A 19063-nucleotide genomic window follows, 5' to 3' on the forward strand; every position below is an offset into this window, starting at 1 on the left:
TTCCACAGTTTATTGTTATCCACACAGTCAAAAGCTTTGGCATAGTCAATAAAGCAGAAATAGATGTTTTTCTGGAACTCTCTTGCTTTCTTGATGATCCAGTGGATGCTGGTAGTTAGATCTCTGGTTCCTCTACCTTCTCTAAAATCAGCTTGAACATCGGGAAGTTCATGGTTCACGTACTGTTGAAGCCTGGCCTGGAGAATTTTTAGCATTACTTTACTAGTGTTTGAGATGGGTGCAATTATGCAGTAGTTTGAGCATTCTTTGACATTGCCTTTCTTTGGGATTGGAATGAAAACTTACCTTTTCCAGTCCTGTGGCCACTGCTGAGTTTTCCCAATTTGCTGGCATATCCAGTGCAGCACTTTCACAGCATCAGAGCTCAACTGGAATTCCATCACCTCCACTAGCTTTGTTCGTAGTGATGCTTTCTAAGGCCCATTTGACTTTGCACTGCAGTATATCTGGCTCTAGGTGAGTGATCACACCATCATGATTATCTGGGTTGTGAAGATGATTTTTGTATAGTTCTCCTGTGTATTCTTGCCACCTCTTCTTAATATCTTCTGCTTCTGTTAGGTCCATAACATTTCTGTCCTTTACTGAGTGCATCTTTGCATGAAATGTTCCCTTGGTATCTCTAATTTTCTTGAAGAGATCACTAGTCTTGCCCACTCTATTGTTTCCCTCTATTTCTTTGCACTGATCACTGAGGAAGGCTTTCTTATCTCTCCTTGCTATTCTTTGGATCTCTGCATTCAAATAGGTATATCTTCCCTTTTCTCCTTTGCTTTTTGCTTTTCTTTTTACAGCTATTTTTAAGGCCTCCTCAAACAGCCATTTTAATTTTTTGCATTTCTTTCTCTTGGGGATGGTCTTGCTCCCTGTCTCCTGTACAATGTCATGAACCCACCTCCATAGTTCTTCAGGAGCTCTGTCTATCAGATCTAATCCCTTGAATCTATTTGTCACTTCCACTGTATAATCATAAGGAATTTGATTTAGGTCACACATGAATGGTCGAGTGGTTTTCCCTACTTTCTTCAATTTAAGTCTGAAGTTGGCATATCTATTCATGATCTGAGCCACAGTCAGCTCCCTGTCTTGTTTTTGCTGACTGTATAGAACTTCTCTATCTTCGGCTGCAAAGAATATAGTCAATCTGATTTTAGTGTTGACCATCTGGTGATGTCCATGTGTAGAGTCTTTTCTTGTGTTGTTGGAAGAGGGTGTTTGCTATCACCAGTCCATTCTCTTGGCAGAGCTCTGTTAGCCTTTGTCCTGCTTCATTTTGTACTCCAAGACCAAATTTGCCTCTTACTCCACGTGTTTCTTAACTTCCTACTTTTGTTTTCCAATCCCCTATGATGAAAAGGACATCTTTGCGGTGTTAGTCCTAGAAGGTCTTGTAGGTCTTCATAGAGCTGTTCAACTTCAGCTTCTTCAGCATTACTGGTTGGGGCATAGACTTGGATTACTGTTATATTGAATGGTTTGCCTTGGAAACAAACAGATCATTCTGTCGTTTTTGAGATTGCATCCAAGTACTGCATTTTGGACTCTTTTGTTGACTGTGATGGCTACTCAATTTCTTCTAAGGGATTCTTGCCCACAGTAGTATATATAATGGTCATCTGAGTTAAATTCACCCATTCCAGTCCATTTTAGTTCTCTGATTCCTTAAATGTTGATGTTCACTCTTGCCATTCCCAGTTTGACCACTTTCAATTTGCCTTGATTCATAGACCTAACATTCCAGGTTCCTATGCAATATTGCTTTTTACAGCATCGGACTTTGCTTCTGTCACCAGTCACATCCTCAATTGGGTATTGTTTTTGCTTTGACTCCATCTCTTCATTCTTTCTGAAGTTATTTCTCCACTGATCTCCAGTAGCATACTGGCTACCTACCGACCTGGGCAGTTCATCTTTCAGTGTCCTATCTTGTTGCTTTTTCATACTGTTCTTGGGGTTCTCAAGGCAAGAATACTCAAATAGTTTGCCATTCTCTTCTACAGTGGGCCACATTTTGTCAGAACTCTTCACCATGACCCGTCCATCTTGGGTGGCCCTACATGGCATGGCTTGTAGTTTCATTGAGTTAGACAAGGTTGTGTTCCATGTGACCAGATTGGTTAGTTTTCTGTGATTGTGGTTTTCAGTCTGTCTGCCCTCTAATGGAGAAGGAAAAGAGGCTTATGGAAGCTTCCTAATGGGAGAGAATGACTGAGGGATAAACTGGGTCTTGTTCTGATGGGCGGGATCATGCTCAGTAGATCTTTAATCCAATTTTCTATTGATGGGTGGAGCAGTGTTCCCTCCCTGCTATTTACCTGGGGCCAAACTATGGTGTAGGTAATGAAGATAATGGCGACCTCCTTCAAAAGATCCCATGCATGTACTACTACAGTCCCTGCCCCCAACCCTGCTGCAGGCCACCACCGACCCATGCCTCTTCTGGAGATTCCTGGACACTCCTGGGCAAGTCTGGGTCAGTCTTTTGTGGAGTCACTGCTCCTTTCTCCTGGGTCCTGGTACTCACAAATTTCTGTTTTCTGTACTGAATACTAATTTCCTTGAGGAGAGAGAGACTCTATCTTATGTTTGTATCAAGTACTTAGCTCTTGGTTTTTCAGTAGTAGGTGCTCAATTAATATCTGCTAAATAGAAATAGAAGAATATAGGGATATAGACAACATTAAAAGGCAGTCTGGTTTCTATTCCCAAGTAGAAAATTTTTTGTCATGTGGTCTTGGAAAATGAACTTTTTATTTTCCTCTTCTAGAAGATGGAGTGAATATTTCCTGTTCTTCCTATCTCAGTGGCTTCTTATGAAACTCACATGTAAAAATAAATATGAAATTTAGAGCTATGTATTGCTCTGATGTGTTCATCTTGTTTTTAAAATATAAACTACTTTGGAAGCTTAATAAAAAAATATAAAAGGAAAATGACAGAGGATAAAATGTGAACTGTGCCCTCAAAATTAAAATAAATGCCTTTTAGTGTGTTTTGCCTTTAGAATGCTGACACTTTCCTCCAGTTGTTCAAACAAATTGTTTAAATGAACATATTGTAAATGTTACAGGGTTTTTTTTAAAAAAGAGAAAGAAGGAAATATAGACATTGCTTCCCATTTCCAAATGTTTCCTGTAGTCCAAGTGGTGTCAGCATTCCCTTTGTTCTTGTTTTAGTCAATTCTACTTAAAAAGAAATCGTTTAGAGATAAGTGGAAAGCACAAAAGGGAAATCACTGGGACAACTTCACCCATTTAGTTTCAGACTCATTGCCAGAGAATGTGAAGGCTTATAGTCACATGAGAAGGTAAGTCTAAAACTTACCTTTCTAATACTTAACTTTCTATAAATGTTCATTTTCCAAGATCACATGACAAAAAAATTTCTATTTAGTAATAGAAATCAGGCTGCCTTTTAATGATGTCTATATTCCTGTATTCTTCTATTTCCATTTAGCAGATATTAATTGAGCACCTACCACTGAAAAACCAAGAGCTAAATACTTATCATTTCTATTTTGTTAACTAAGGTAACCAAATGCCTTTGGGTGTTTTTGTTGTTGTTGTTGTTTGTTTTTTGAATGTGAGGAAACAAACTACAGGAGTTTAATGAAACCAGAGAGATGTAGCACCTTGGGAGAAAGGAATTTGGTATTAAAATCTCAGGTTTTTAATAGGTAGAGTTCCCAGGAGTACGAAAAAAGTGAGGTTTATGTGGAGTAAGGCTGACCAAGTGTACCTGATCAAAGTTAAGTTTCATGAGCAATCCAGGTGAGATATTTTCTGATTATGCTTTAATCATATGTTTTTTTCTGGGACATTTTAATACTCTTTTCAGCTATCCCAAAACCTCTTATTATCCTCCCACTTCTCAAATCAACCCATGATTGCCTCCATTTTGTTTTCACTTTTCTTGTGTTGTTCTCCTTTACTCCTTTTGCTTCTTACATGTGTGCCCTAAGTGTTTACAGATAATACATATGTGACTGTGTATATGAATATATTTATCTATATAAATGATGAAGTACAACTTGTAACCACTGAATATATGTTTTGAAATAAATAAATGAAAGTAGCATCCAATAATATTTTGCAATTGGATGAATAGTCCTTGTCATTTCTGTTTTCAACGTCATGATTTACATTTTTACAAATTAGTAATTTATTCATTCATTCATCAAGTATTGACAAATTACCTACTATGACCCTGATGCTGGGAATATACTGCTGATCTCACAAAGCTTGCACATTTTACACGAGTATATATATATATATATAAATAAACCAATAACATAACCTCAGGCAGTGGCGAGTATGGCCAAAAAGTTGATTTGGTTTTTTTAATAAGAAGTTACAATATAATGAAGGAACTAAAACAGTGACTGGCATTGTGATAGTGACTGGCAATCACTTTCTCAGGCTGTGTTGGTGTCTAATTGACATCGGGTGGTGAGGGAAGCACTTTCAGAGGTGGTGACACTTTAGTTATGAATAATAAGCTGGTGTGACGGAGAAGGCGATGGCACCCTGCTCCAGCACTCTTGCCTGGAAAATCCCATGGACGGAGGAGCCTGGTAGGCTCCAGTCCATGGGGTCGCTAAGAGTCAGCACGACTGAGCGTCTTCACTTTCACTTTCCACTTTCATGCATTGAAGAAGGAAATGGCAACCCAATCCAGTATTCTTGCCTGGAGAATCCCAGGGACAGTGGAGCCTGGTGGACTGCCGTCTATGGGGTCGCACAGAGTTGGACAGAACTAAAGCGACTTAGCAGCAGCAGCAGCAGTGACAGAAGAGCATTCCTGACAGAGAAAATAGCGCGTTAGTACTGAGGTGGGATGACTGTGAGCTTTCAACTTAATGAGTTAACTGATGTTTGATGCCTTCAATAATATATCAAAATAGAGCATGTCATAGTGCCAATCTGTATACTCACTATCCCTCAGGGATTATTCAACTCATTCATTCATTTAGGACATACTTATTGAGCACATAATGTGTGTTAGGTACTAGTTATAGGCACTTGGTCATCATCAGGAGCAAAACAGACAAAAATACTTGCTGCATAGAGCTTACAGTCTAGAGGAGGGAAACAAGCAATAAATGACAATTCACTAAATGATATTGTATATTAAAAGGAAATGCATGCTTTGAAATATAGAAATAGTAGGTGTGGTGTGTGTGTGTGTGCATGAGTGTGTGTGTGAGTGATTGGTACAGGTTGCAGTTCTAAATAGAGTGGACATAGTGTAGGTCTTATTGAGAAGGAGATGTTTAAGAACCCAAGAGAGTAAGTCAGGTACTGAACCAGACCTTAGAGAGGGATTAGTTATTGTGTAATATATAGGAAGACAGCTTTTAGATTGACAATATCTTCATACACTCCAAAAGTTCAAATTCCAAATATATAACATATGGCAATTAGACCATAAAAATGCATGGGATGCATTATACAGTTCTCTAACTTCACGAAATGGTCTGGAAATGAGGACGAGTATTCAGTGCTAAGCCAAAATATTTCTCTGGTGACATAAGAATTAGGGAGCCAAGAACCACATCACCCACTCCAGATTTCTGGCTTCCTCCCAAGAGTCTAAACATTTGTTTCCTGAGAAATACCACTTGAATAATTTCTTGGCCTCTGGACAGGATATCACAAAGCTAAAACTATATTGCCTTATTTTGTGAGGTTAAATTAGGACTTTTACATTTTTTAAATTTATGTTTTGTGCACTGTGGTTATACAGCTATATTTTGGATGATATTGGCAATTGCTTAATATTATTCTGAGAGCTAAAATCTTAGGTAAGGAGCAGATACTTTAGACTCCATGTAAATTCAAGAGTTTTAGAGTGTAAAACATAAAAAGAGAAACTCAAATCCAGGCAGGCCTTACCAAAATTCTGAAGCAAGGCATTTGCCTAGAGTAACAGAAAATAGGTCATGGGATATAAGAGATGTGTTCTGAGGGGAATGTTGAAGGAACAGTGTTCATCAATTCAGAGAAGAGAGGCCTAATGGATAATTTAATAATTATCTTAAAATATCAGTTACTTAGATGCAGAGGATAGTCAATGGTCTCTTTATTCTTAGATGGTTAAATAAACTTAAGAAAACATGGAAGATTTTTGTTAGACCCTTAAGGAGGAAACTTGATTGTGAAATATTGGAAATGGATCCTGAGGAAAGTTGTGGAATCTTCTCTCTAAAGAGTTTTATAAATAGGAGAAAGTCTCATCTGTCTATGATGGTTTGAGTGTAGCAGCAAGACCTAGTGACTTTAAGGATTCTTCTGTAGTACTACATTTGGTGCTGTAGCTCTTTTGGAATCATGTTGTCTTCAAATAATATTGGAGTGTACTGGCATGATTTGCATTTAAACTATTGGTTAAGTGATTTAAAAAAAATCTTCTGTAAGCAAATTGAGATCTTTAATAGTTTCCTCTCATTTCAAAACATAATGATGGTCTGAATAATATTTCAGTATGTTTCTTTACAGTGTCAGTAATAATTATTTCATTGGTGGTGATTAGTATTAATATCACTCATTAGAAGGAGGGAAAATAATGTAAACTATGCCAGTCCACACAAGTTCTGTTACCTTAAGCATTTTGTAAAACTAAACAGTATTTATTTGAATAATTTCCTTTCCACAGATATCACCAAGAGGTTACCATATTTAATATCTTTTGTTTATAAGTTCATTTGCTTTTAACTCATAGTACTCTTCTTTCATAGGCCTTGTGGAAACAATTCACAAGAAGTGACTGTATCTCAAACATTTTAATTTTCTTAAAATTTATAGTAAAATTGTATAAAGTAAATGTATTTGTAACAAAGCAAATTTTATTTTAAAGAATTTTTGGATAATAATTAGAGCTGAATATGACTTTGTAGGTCATCAAGCTTATTTTACGGTTCAAGAAATGGAGGTCCTGAGAAAATAAATTTGTATCCAATGTAACAATGGTAGAATTAGGGCCAAAACTCAGGCTCCCTAACTCACGGTCTAGTGCTCTTAATACACATCACTAAATCTTTCTTTATTTTGGTGGTTGTTTGGGGACGTCCCATGAGTGTGTGTATGTCTGTGAGTGATAAGAACCTGTAGGTCCACAGAAGTTTGACAGGCTTATGAGAGAGAGAGAATTTAGAAGAACATATTCTTTAAAAATGGAGGACACAGGAAGAGTACCATGGCAGAGGGAGACTCATATAGAAGATATTTCTTATGATTTTAGAAATGACCTTTTTCTTTTGAGTCTCATAATGGGCTAAGGAGGAGAAGGGAGAGATACTGATTTACCATGCAGGGAAATAAAAGAAATTTGCTATCATAGGAATTTGACTCATTAAATATCACAGATGATAGCTAAGAAATTAAATGTGGCATATATTGGCAACAACAAATCTCACCAAGCCTTATGAGAAAGAATGTTCACAGCTATTGAATTTTTTTCTAAGGTGTCCATAGTAAGGGAGCATCTATGTAGCTTGGAATTAGAATCTGTGTCATTAAGTATTTGGATAACATAGCAGATGAAAATTGTCAAATAGTGTGTCACTCTAAAAGACTCATGGTAATGTGGAAGGCCAATGAAAAGAAAAAGCATATGGCCCAAATTTACACACAGTCAAGCTACCTTGTTCTAAATAAAAACTATGTTTGCTGGACCCATCTCAATTTCTCCCTCCCTAGACAACTCAAGTCCTCCTTCATATTTTTCTTGTGTGCCAGAGAGGGTGGGTCAGAGGGAAGATAGGGAATACTTCCAATAATCCAAGGAGAAGATAGTGACATTTCCTGTTTATCATTTATCTCCTATTTCTCATTTAAAACTCCACGCAGACATCATCCCCTCATTGAAACTCACTGCCTGGATTTCCATAGACCCATATGGAAAAAAATGCTTCTGTCTATCAGTTAGTATTTAGTGGACTGCATTCCATTTGTCTTTTCACCTCTCTACCTTTCCTGGACTAGACTATCAGCTTCTTGAGGGAAGGAAATATATCTTTATGCTTTTCTCCTAATTTAGGTTTTTCAACCTTTAGGAAGAAGTGGAAATGATAGCTGCTTTTTCACACTGGCTTCCTTACAATCCTTTATTCTATCTTTTGGGTCTCAGAGATTCTGTAGCCCACTCTGGCGTATAGAATTGATAAACTAAGGAAGGAATCTGGTTATTGTTATTTAATGTTTGGGAACTTATAATTATCTATGAATGTTATATCTTGAGACACTCTTTGCTACATTTTCTCCAAAAGAGGGGCCTCTTTTGTATCACTAGTGGAACTTAAAAGATTTCTATTAAGCATTTACAGAAAATTGTCCCTCTTACTTAAAAAAAAAAAAAAAATACAGACAGCTTAGGCATAATTGCCAAGTGTGGGAATGAGGTCTTTGATGGTTTAGCAATTCTTGCTCTCCAATCTCCTTCCATTTTCATATTTTCTTATTATGTTTATCGTCCATCTTCTAGGATTTTTTTTTAATTTTGTTCATATGTGCATCTATATGTATACCTTCATTCCTTACAAATCACTAAAATTAGCAGTCCTAGTCTCTACTTTGCAAAATACTCAAGATAAGAATGAGTCATACTGTGCAAATGTGAAATATTTAACACATACCTGCTTCTTTCCCATATGGGACTTCTAACCCCAATAGGTGGCAAGGGGTAAATCTTGACAAGTAAGTGGACAGATAGAGCTTTGTTTTATTCCACCCCTGCCCAACCTTCTGATCAAAATCTTCTATCACCCAATTCACACATAGGCTTACTGTGTGCCAAGCACATAGTAGATGCTTTATATGTATTCATTTAATTATTTCTACAATTCTGTGAAGGGCTTCCCTGATTGCTCAGTTGGTAAAGAATCAACCTGCAATGCAGGAGACCCCAGTTTGATTCCTGGGTCAGGAAGATCTGCTGGAGAAGGGATAGCCTACCCACTCCAGTATTCTTGGGCTTCCATTGTAGCTCAGCTGGTAAAGAATCCCCCTGCAATGTGGGAGACCTGGATTCGATACCTAGGTTGGGAAGATTCCCCTGGAGAAGGGAAAGGCTACCCACTCCAGTATTCTGGCCTGGAGAATTCCATGGACTACAGTTCATTGGGTCGCAAAGAATTGGACACAACTGGGTGACTTTCACTTTCACAATTCTGCGAAGTGAGACCTATTCCTATCTCCATTTTAAAGATGAGGAAAGTAAGGCATGAAGATGTTTTAGTACATTCTCTAGAGTTACACAACTAGTAAGTAATGGTGCTGAAATTCAAACCCGGGCAGTATGACTCCCAAATTAATGTTCTTAGACACTATACGAAGATCTGAAGCTGTCGTGATTAATTTTCTAGGTATATCTGCATTTCTCTTAGCTAATCTATGTCTTCTTCTAAATGTATGTCACATATATATGCTAGAAAGCAGCTCAGAACCAAGGAAGATGGTATATAATTTGCTCTCAACATTTAAATACATAAGGATTAATGGGAATCTACCAGAGAGATCAGTTGAAACTAGTAGTAACAGAAAGTCAGCACAACAATCCAGTGATACAGAATGAAATATTTTTTAAAAAATATTTTTAACAGCTTCAGTTCAGTTCTGTTCAGTTCAGTCACTCAGTCGTGTCTGACTCTTCGCGACCCCATGAATCGCAGCACGCCAGGCCTCCCTGTCCATCACCAACTCCCGGAGTTCACTCAGACTCACGTCCATCGAGTCAGTAATGCCATCCAGCCATCTCATCCTCTGTCGTCCTCTTCTCCTCTTGCCCCCAATCCCTCCCAGCATCAGAGTCTTTTCCAATGAGTCAATTCTTCGCATGAGGTGGCCAAAGTACTGGAGTTTCAGCTGCAGCATAGTTCCCTCCAAAGAAATCCCAGGGCTGATCTCCTTCAGAATGGACTGATTGGATCTCCTTGCAGTCCAAGGGACTCTCAAGAGTCTTCTCCAACACCACAGTTCAAAAGCATCAATTCTTCGGCACTCAGCCTTCTTCACAGTCCAACTCTCACATCCATACATGACCACAGGAAAAACCATAGCCTTGACTAGACAGACCTTTGTTGGCAAAGTAATGTCTCTGCTTTTGAATATGCTATCTATGTTGGTCATAACTTTCCTTCCAAGGAGTAAGTGTCTTTTAGTTTCATGGCTACAATCACCATCCGCAGAGACCCTGGAGCCCCCAAAAATAAAGTCTGACACTGTTTCCACTGTTTCCCCATCTATTTCCCATGAAGTGATGGGACTGGATGCCATGATCTTCATTTTCTGAATGTTCAGCTTTAAGCCCACTTTTTCACTCTCCACTTTGACTTTCATCAAGAGGCTTTTTAGTTCCTCTTCACTTTCTGCCATAAGGGTGGTGTCATCTGCATATCTGAGGTTATTGATATTTCTCTCGGCAATCTTGATTCCAGCTTGTGTTTCTTCCAGTCCAGCGTTTCTCATGATGTACTCTGCATAAAAGTTAAATAAGCAGGGTGACAATATACAGCCTTGACGTACTCCTTTTCCTATTTGGAACCAGTCTGTTTTTCCATGTCCAGTTCTCACTGTTGCTTCCTGACCTGCGTACAGATTTCTCAAGAGGCAGGTCAGGTGGTCTGGTATTCCCATCTCTTTCAGAATTTTCCACAGTTTATTGTGATCCACATAGTCAAAGGCTTTGGCATAGTCAATAAAGCAGAAATAGATGTTTTTCTGGAACTCTCTTGCTTTTTCCATGATCCAGCGGATGTTGACAATTTGATCTCTGGTTCCTCTGCCTTTTCTAAAAGCAGCTTGAACATCAGGAAGTTCACGGTTCATGTATTGCTGAAGCCTGGATTGGAGAATTTTGAGCATTACTTTACTAGCATGTGAGATGAGTGCACTAGTGAAGTATAATTGATATGGAAAGAACTGTACATATTTACTGTGTATAATTTGATGAATTTTGAGGATTTTTTTTTAAAGATATCTCTTGAGTCCTGAAATTATGAGTCTTTGAACAACTTTATCTTCAGGGAAATTTTCATTTGTTGCCCCCTAGTTGTCATAAGAGCACAAAATAATTTTTCATTGGTCTTCAAACTTAAATAGGAAAGAAGGGAAATGAGGTGTCTAAAAGTAAGAAAGTTTCATATTTTAATGTGATAATGCCACTAGCCAGGGAAGGAAAATTTCTAGAAAAGAGCTTTGTAAGAATGAGTCTTATAAAGTGAGTAAGACTGTGGCTTTTAGAAGCTTAGTGATTAGCAGTGGAGTGTTAATAATGCTGAAACTTTGACTATTTAAAATAGAATAAGTTAAAAGAAAGAGGACTGAATATACTTTTGTACTTGAGAATAAAGGGCATACAGATTAAAACCAGTGAACATCATTTAGTTTATCTGCTGATATTAGATAGTTGTTTCAATCACCTTGCAATTGTGTAGTAATTCTCTAGAATGACCCATGCCTCAACCTGCTACACAATCCAAAAATATGATCACCAGACAGTCTCATTCTCAGTCTCAGAACTTTAAGGACCACATATATATCATTAATGCTTCCCAGGTGGCTCAGCGGTAAAGAATCCACCTGCCAATGCAGGAGACATGGGTCTAATCTCTGGTCAGGGAAGATCCCCTGGAGAAGGAAATAGCAACTTACTCCAGGATTCTTGCCTGGGAAATCCCATGGACTGAGGAGCCTGGTGGGCTATAGTCCATGGAGTTGCAAAAGAGTTGGACACAACTTAATAACTAAAACAACAGCCATGTATCATTAACTCTAGTTCTGACATCTCCCCTATACTCTAGACTTGTGTATCCAACTGTCCACTCTGTATCTTCATTGGAAGTTTAATGAACAGCTCAAACTTACCATGTCCAAAATTGAATTCTTCATACCTATGCCTAGCCTGCTCCTCCCCTAGTGTGCCTCCTTTCAGTAAATGGCATCACCGTTTACCTAATTGCTTAGATTAGAATCCTTGGTATCATTTTAGATTACCCATTCACTCATATACCCCACATCTAATCTTTTAGAAGATCACACCAGACCTACCTTCAAAATATATTCAGAATATGGCACTTTCCACCATCATAGTATAAACTTCCTTTATCTCTTGGCTAGAAAATTACTAGAAAACTATTTTCTTTTCCAGTTTATTATCTTTTCAGCAGCTGGAATTATATCAACGATACAAGTAATTTCGTATACTCCCTGATGAAAACCTTTCAGTGACTCCCATCTCACTCAGAACAAAAGCCAAAGTCTAAAATGGCCTAGAAGGCACCACACAAACTGCACCTCTACCTCTCTGACCTTTCCTCTTCTTACTTTCTTCCTTGCTTACTCTGCTCCCAACCCACAAACACAGTCCCTCATTAGGGCCATTGTACTTGTTGTTCCATCTGTCTGAAACACTCTTTACTGTTATCTTCATGACTCCCTCCACCTTTTTATTCAGATCCTTCCTCAGAGAGGCCTTCCTAATCATCCTTTCTAAAAAAAACCTTGTTCCCTCACTCCACCCATCACTATTTAGCCTCTTAACCTGCCTCTTGTGTTTTGTATGGCATTTATCATTCAGTTCAGTTCAGTTCAGTCGCTCAGTCGTGTCCGACTCTTTGCGACCCCATGAATCATAGCATGCCAGGCCTCCCTGTCCATCACCAACTCCTGGAGTTCACTCAAACTCACGTCCATCGAGTCGGTGATGCCATCCAGCCATCTCATCCTCTGTCGTCCCCTTCTCCTCCTCCTCCCAACCCCTCCCAGCATCAGAGTCTTTTCCAATGAGTAACTCTTTGCATGAGGTGGCCAAAGTACTGGAGTTTCAGCTTTAGCATCATTCCTTCCAAAGAAATCCCAGGGCTGATCTCCTTCAGAATGGACTGGTTGGATCTCCTTGCAGTCCAAGGGACTCTCAAGAGTCTTCTCCAACACCACAGTTCAAAAGCATCAATTCTTCGGCACTCAACTTTCTTCACAGTCCAACTCTCACATCCATACCTAACCTATTTTTGCTTGTTTGTTTTATGGTTTATCTCTAACAGTGGAATATAAGTTCAGTGAGGGCAGGAATTTGTTCATTCATTGTTGTATACAGCTTATCTAACACAGAACTCAGTGTTTGCCAAATAAATGAGTGACTGAATGAATGAATGGTGGTAACCTAAGGAGACGGAGAAGGCAATGGCAACCCAATCCAGTACTCTTGCCTGGAAAATCCCATGGACGGAGGAGCCTGGTAGGCTGCAGTCCATTGGGTCGCAAAGAGTTGGACACAACTGAGCGACTTCACTTTCACTTTTCACTTTCATGCATTGGAGAAGGAAATGGCAACCCACTTCAGTGCTCTTGCCTGGAGAATCCCAGGGATGGAGGAGCCTGATGGGTTGCCGTCTATGGGGCCACACAGAGTCGGACACAACTGAAGCGACTTAGCAGCAGCAGCAGCAGCAACCTAAGGAGAAAGTAGGTCACAGTCTGCGGAAAGAAATGAAGCACTTCTTCAAAGATATGCTGGCAATCTAAAATATAATTCACAAGATCATCTCAATATTAGTTAAAATAATCCAGCTGTTCTGTTTTCAAGCAATATAACCACTTTGAAGCCAACTGTTAAATATGCAATAAATATGAACCATAAAACCTGTAGTTTTCTTCTAAATGAAATGCAAAGATTAATAGGTGAAATGGTTTTGAAACCCAGTTTAGGAATTGTTTAAGCATTTTAAAACCCCTGTGCCAGTATTAGAATGACAACTTGAGGAAATTAATATTTATTTATCTTTATTTTTTCTAAAATATGCTGTGCCCTGGCTGTAGGAATTTTCTGCTGGTTGTCTGGTCTCCAGCTGGGACTTAACTTCCTAACTTTATTGAGACTCAATCCAAGGATACACATGTGTATACTCTGGTTTCCTGTTAGTAGTTCATTAACAAGTTCATCGTGTGTTTATTCCCGTCTTAGCATTATCAAGAGACAAATCCGGAAAGGTCATGATTTTACGGTAAAATTCTATATGATTATTTCTCTGAACTCTTGATTGATGAACTATTTCTATTATAGTACATTTAGATGTAAAAGGGGATAAGTGGAAGAGTTGTTTTGTAACTTGTATTCTTAGGAAAATATTTTAGGTAGAAAAGACTCATCTGGAGAATAGTCTGTTTTAATGAATTTATGGAAAAAGGGCTTTACCATGTTTCATCAGTTATTTTCAAAAGATTCAAGTAAATTAAACAGTATTTAATATTAAATAGCAGTATGATACAGTGGAAACTGATTCTTATACCAGCTGTTTCTAACTAAATGGCTTTGATAGGTCATCTCTGTATTCAGGGCTTTGGTTTACTTGGCTGTAAAAAAGAGGGTGTTAGACTATGATTTTTAGATTAGTTTCAGCATTTCAGCAGTGTCTCTTACCATGATACTTTCTTACCTTTGAAAATAGGAATATCAGTTTTCATGATATGATTAATAAAAATGTTATCTTGATAATTGTTGAATCTAGATAATGGGTACATGCAGTTTCATTATATTATTTCTACTTTTATTTATCTTTCAATATTCTTAAACAATAGCAAATTTAGAAATTGAAAAAATGCCTGATAGCAGATAATATACTATGTTCAAACTAATATTGTGAAGTCTATTTCATGTCTGTGTTTTTCCTCTTATCATTCCAGGGCACTTTTTTTTTTAATTTATACATTCTTTGATTTTTAGATAGAAGATACCTTTGTGCAGATACCTTTGGGAAGAGTAACACATTAAGTAATAGCAATTGTATTTTGAAAAACTGAAGTATTGTTGATTTACAATATTGTGTTAGTTTCAGGTGTACAGCATAGTGACTCTTTTTTTCTATAGGTTATTACAAGATAAAGGTTATAAAGCCCTGTGCTATACAGTAAATCCTTATTGTTTATCTATTTTATGTATAGTAGTTTGTATCTGTTAATGCCATACCCCGAATTTGTCTCTCCCTCCCTTCTCCTCTTTCATAACCATAAATTTGTTTTCTATGTCTGTGAGTCTATTTCTGTTTTGTGCATAGATTCATTTGTATTATTTTCCAGATTCTACATATAAGTGATTTCATATAGTGTTTGTCTATCTCTAAGTTACTTCACTAAGCATAATACTCTTTAGATCCATCTATGTTTCTGCAAATGGCATTATTTCATTCTTTTTCTATGGCTAATATTCCATTGTTTACACATACCGCATCTTCTTAAGCCAATCCTTTGTTGATGGGCACTTGGCTTGCTTCCATGTGTTGGCTATTATAAATAGTGCAGGTGTGAATTCAATTGTACTTTAATGAGGATTTATCCCTATGTTATTTAGGGTTACACAGTAAGTTGTGATAATCAAGAGACCTTGAAATATTATGGCTCAAGCAACAGACCAAAGGTGGGCATGCAGCACTGCTGCAGGAGATCATCCAAGCCTGAGGGTCCTTCTGTCTGTTGCCTGGCTGTCTCCTAGAATGGTGACTTTGTCTATGTGGTCAAATTGGCTTCCATTATCATGTCTGTGCTATAGCCTACTGGTTTAGTGAGGAGAGAGAAAGAAGTGGACAAGAGTTTTTTTGTCAAAATATGACCAAAGGTCACACACATCACTGCTGCTTGCATATCATTGTCTAAATTTCTCTCATACCTAACTGCAAAGGAGTATGGAAATGTAGTCTCTGGCTCAGAAGCCTTGGACACAGATACAGCTCATAAGATTCCATTACTAACAGGAAGAACATGAAAATGGATGCTGACAAACAGTCTTTGCTACAGTTTATCAAACAACATTATCTTGATAAGTTTCCTGAAAGACCTAGGCCTTTGCAAATAGTGGCCTGTGACTCAAGCTGGAATCAAGATTGCTGGGAGAAATATTAATAACCTCAGATACACAGATGGCACCACCCTTATGGCAGAAAGTGAAGAAGAACTAAAGAGCCTCTTGATGAAAAAAAAAGAAAAGAAAGTAAAAAAGGAGAGTGAAAAAGTTGGCTTAAAGCTCAACATTCAGAAAACTAAGATCATGGCATCCGGTCCCATCACTTCGTGGGAAATAGATGGGGAAATAGTGGAAACAGTGGTTGACACCACTTTGGGGGGCTCTAAAATCACTGTGGATGGTGACTGCAGCCATGAAATTAAAAGACGCTTACTCCTTGGAAGGAAAGTTATGACCAACCTAGACAGCGTATTAAAAAGCAGAGACATTACTTTGTCCACAAAGGTCCGTCTAGTCAAGGCTATGGTTTTTCCAATAGTCATGTATGGATGTGAGAGTTGGACTGTGAAGAAGGCTGAGCACCGAAGAATTGATGCTTTTGAACTGTGGTGTTGAAGAAGACTCTTGAGAGTCCCTTGGACTGCAAGGAGATCCAACCAGTCCATTCTGAAGGAGATCAGTCCTGGGTGTTCATTGGAAGGACTGATGCTGAAACTGAAGCTCCGATACTTTGGCCACCTGATGTGAAGAACTGACTCATTGGAAAAGACCCTGATGCTGAGAAAGATTGAGAGCAGGAGGAGAAGGGGATGGCAGAGGATGAGATGGTTGGATGGCATCACCGACTCAATGGACATGGGGTTGGGTAGACTCTGGGAGTTGATGATGGACAGGGAGGCCTGGCGTGCTGCGGTTCATGGGGTCACAAAGAGTTGGACATGACTGAGTGACTGAACTGAACTGAACTGATGACTCATACAGAAATGGTTAAAAAGACAGTTGACTTGTTTGTAGTACTTTCTAACATGAACTGATTATTCAGTCTCAGATTCTCTGACCCCAACTGATATCCTACCATTCAATTCAATGCTGATGCTATCTGTAGTTAGCAAAGACCCCACAGGTTAAGAGGTCAATCCCTCAAGACTGTCCCCACTTCAGATGCCAGTCAAAAGTCCCAGTACTTCTGATCAACCAGCTGTAAATTCAGGAAGTCCTAATGACTCATTTTAGGTTTGATAGTTCATTAGAATGACTCAAGGAACTTTGGAAAACACTATACTGTCTATTAATGGTTTATTATAAGAGCAGCCAAGTGGGAGACATGTAAAAGGGCAAGTTATTCGTAGGGGTAGGGGTACTTCAGTTCATGGAGCTTTTATTCTCTCTCCAAGTGTGTCAACTTCCTTGTATCTTGATGTGCTCACCAACCTTGAAACTCTCCATGCCAAGTTGTTTAGGAGTTTTTATCAAAGACTCATTAGTTAGGCACAACTGACTAAATCTTTGGTGATGGAACTCAACTTCCAGCCCCCTCTCATCTCCCAGGAGCTCAGGTAGTGGGGATGATAGTTCCAACCTCTAATCTCAAGGTTGGTTCCTCTGACAACCAACCCTCATTTTGAGCTAAGTTGGGGCTCACCAATCATCACCTCATTAGCATAAGCTTAAGTTTGGCTGAAAGGTGATTATTAAAAATACAGAAGACATTCCTTTCACTCAGAAATTCCAAGAGTCTTAGGAAATTTGTGCCAGGAACTGGGGACAAAGAGCAAATATATAAGGAGCATCAGTCTCCTACCTACTTGCTCACTCCTCTACTCCCCGCCCCCAGTCTCTTCTTAAAGACACTCACCTTTTCCACAACACTCATAGAATGAGAACTCATAGAATGAGTTCTTTCCTCTTAGCTTCTTTTGCTGCCTATGATTCTGTCATAGTTTACTGTTCTTATCACACAGAACTATAATTATCAAGTTTCTAGTTTCTATTCCTCTAACTAGAATATGAGCTACATGAGATAGTATCTAACTCACATTTGTACCCTAAATATCTAGAGCAGTACTTGGCACATCATTGCTCTATGGACCATTGAATAAAGGTGAGTGAATGGAAAACAGAATCTTGTACTACTGAGCTTTGACAGTCTATGTGTCTGTGCTTAAGTGTGTTTGGTGTTATTCTGGGGACTGCATCATGATAGTGCTAATTGTATTTCCTAGCTTTTGCAGATTTCCTGAGAATCTTAGCTCTGGTATCTTGCTTTGAATCTGTGGTAGTCTGTAGAGGAATTCAGAGTTCATAAATGAATAATAGCTGGTTTTAGAGTATTAAAAACTGGATTCAGAGGAATGCAGGCAGTCTAGATGCTGTCTGTCTCACAGAGTATGTTCTTTATAGCACACTGCTTTTCTGTAGACATGTCAACTTTACCAAATAACTTTTCAAGTCAGTTTTCTGGGGTGTTATGATTTTTTTTTTAATCCCCACAGAACCTGAGAAGTTTGACATTTGCCTGAAAGTTTAAAAACTTTTCTCAAATTCAAAGAATTTTTTTTTAAAAAAGTGTGTGTGTTTGTACATATAAACTATTCAATGGTTATTTTAATTATTTTTAAATACTTATTTTTCTTGTTCGTGCTTATTTAACGTCTTTTTTCATTACAAAGAAAATAATACTATGACACATTAAATAATGTCTTTGCTAATTGCCTCATTTTATCAAAAGTTTAAGAATTCCTTTTTCCTGTTTTGGTGGGAGTTGCAGAACTTTACACAATGAAAGAGATATCATGACCCCTGCCAGTCAGCTACTTTAGCTGCTGAGGTATCAGGAAGAATCCCAGCAGTAGTTTTATAGGAAAAGCATTGGACTAGTTGTGAGGTCTACCCATTTTATTTTTCTTGAATGTTTGATTTCTGGAAATAATTTAACCTATTGAAACTTGAATGATATTCATTTTTAAAACTGAAATATTATCTACTTAACTATCTCAGGGTACTAATGGATAAAATAAGGTAATAAATATGTTAAATATTCATGAGTCTGAGCAAACTCTGGGAGATAGTGAAGGACAGGAAAGCCTGGTATGCTGCAGTCCATAGAGTTGCGAAGAGTTGAACTCAACTTAGTGACTGAACAACAACAAAAAATACGTTCCTGCTAAAGAGCTCATGGATAGTACTTGTCTCTCCTAGTGATATCAGCCTACAAAGGCTCAGTTCTGACATACTCTTGACCCAATAAGAACCATTCTGTTTTAACAGGTGGAGGTTTGGAAAAAGCCTAATGTATGCTATGCCTCTGAAA

General features: G+C 38.2%; 1 protein-coding gene across 3 annotated transcripts in view; it reads left to right on the forward strand.

Moving 5' to 3' along the window:
• The first annotated feature begins 3036 nt into the window (after positions 1 to 3036).
• Positions 3037 to 19063, forward strand: part of IL13RA2 (interleukin 13 receptor subunit alpha 2) — an 83485-nt gene continuing 67458 nt past the window's right edge. Inside the window, exon 1 of one of the 3 annotated variants that reach the window (XM_027534808.1) lies at positions 3037 to 3328. The gene's annotated coding sequence lies outside the window, so the exon portion shown is untranslated. The remainder of the gene's footprint in view (positions 3329 to 19063) is intronic. The other 2 variants (XM_027534809.1, XM_027534807.1) reach the window with 2 other exon arrangements.

The sequence above is a fragment of the Bos indicus x Bos taurus genome, chromosome X (genome assembly GCF_003369695.1).
Source record: "Bos indicus x Bos taurus breed Angus x Brahman F1 hybrid chromosome X, Bos_hybrid_MaternalHap_v2.0, whole genome shotgun sequence".
NCBI classification, from domain to species: domain Eukaryota; kingdom Metazoa; phylum Chordata; class Mammalia; order Artiodactyla; family Bovidae; genus Bos; species Bos indicus x Bos taurus.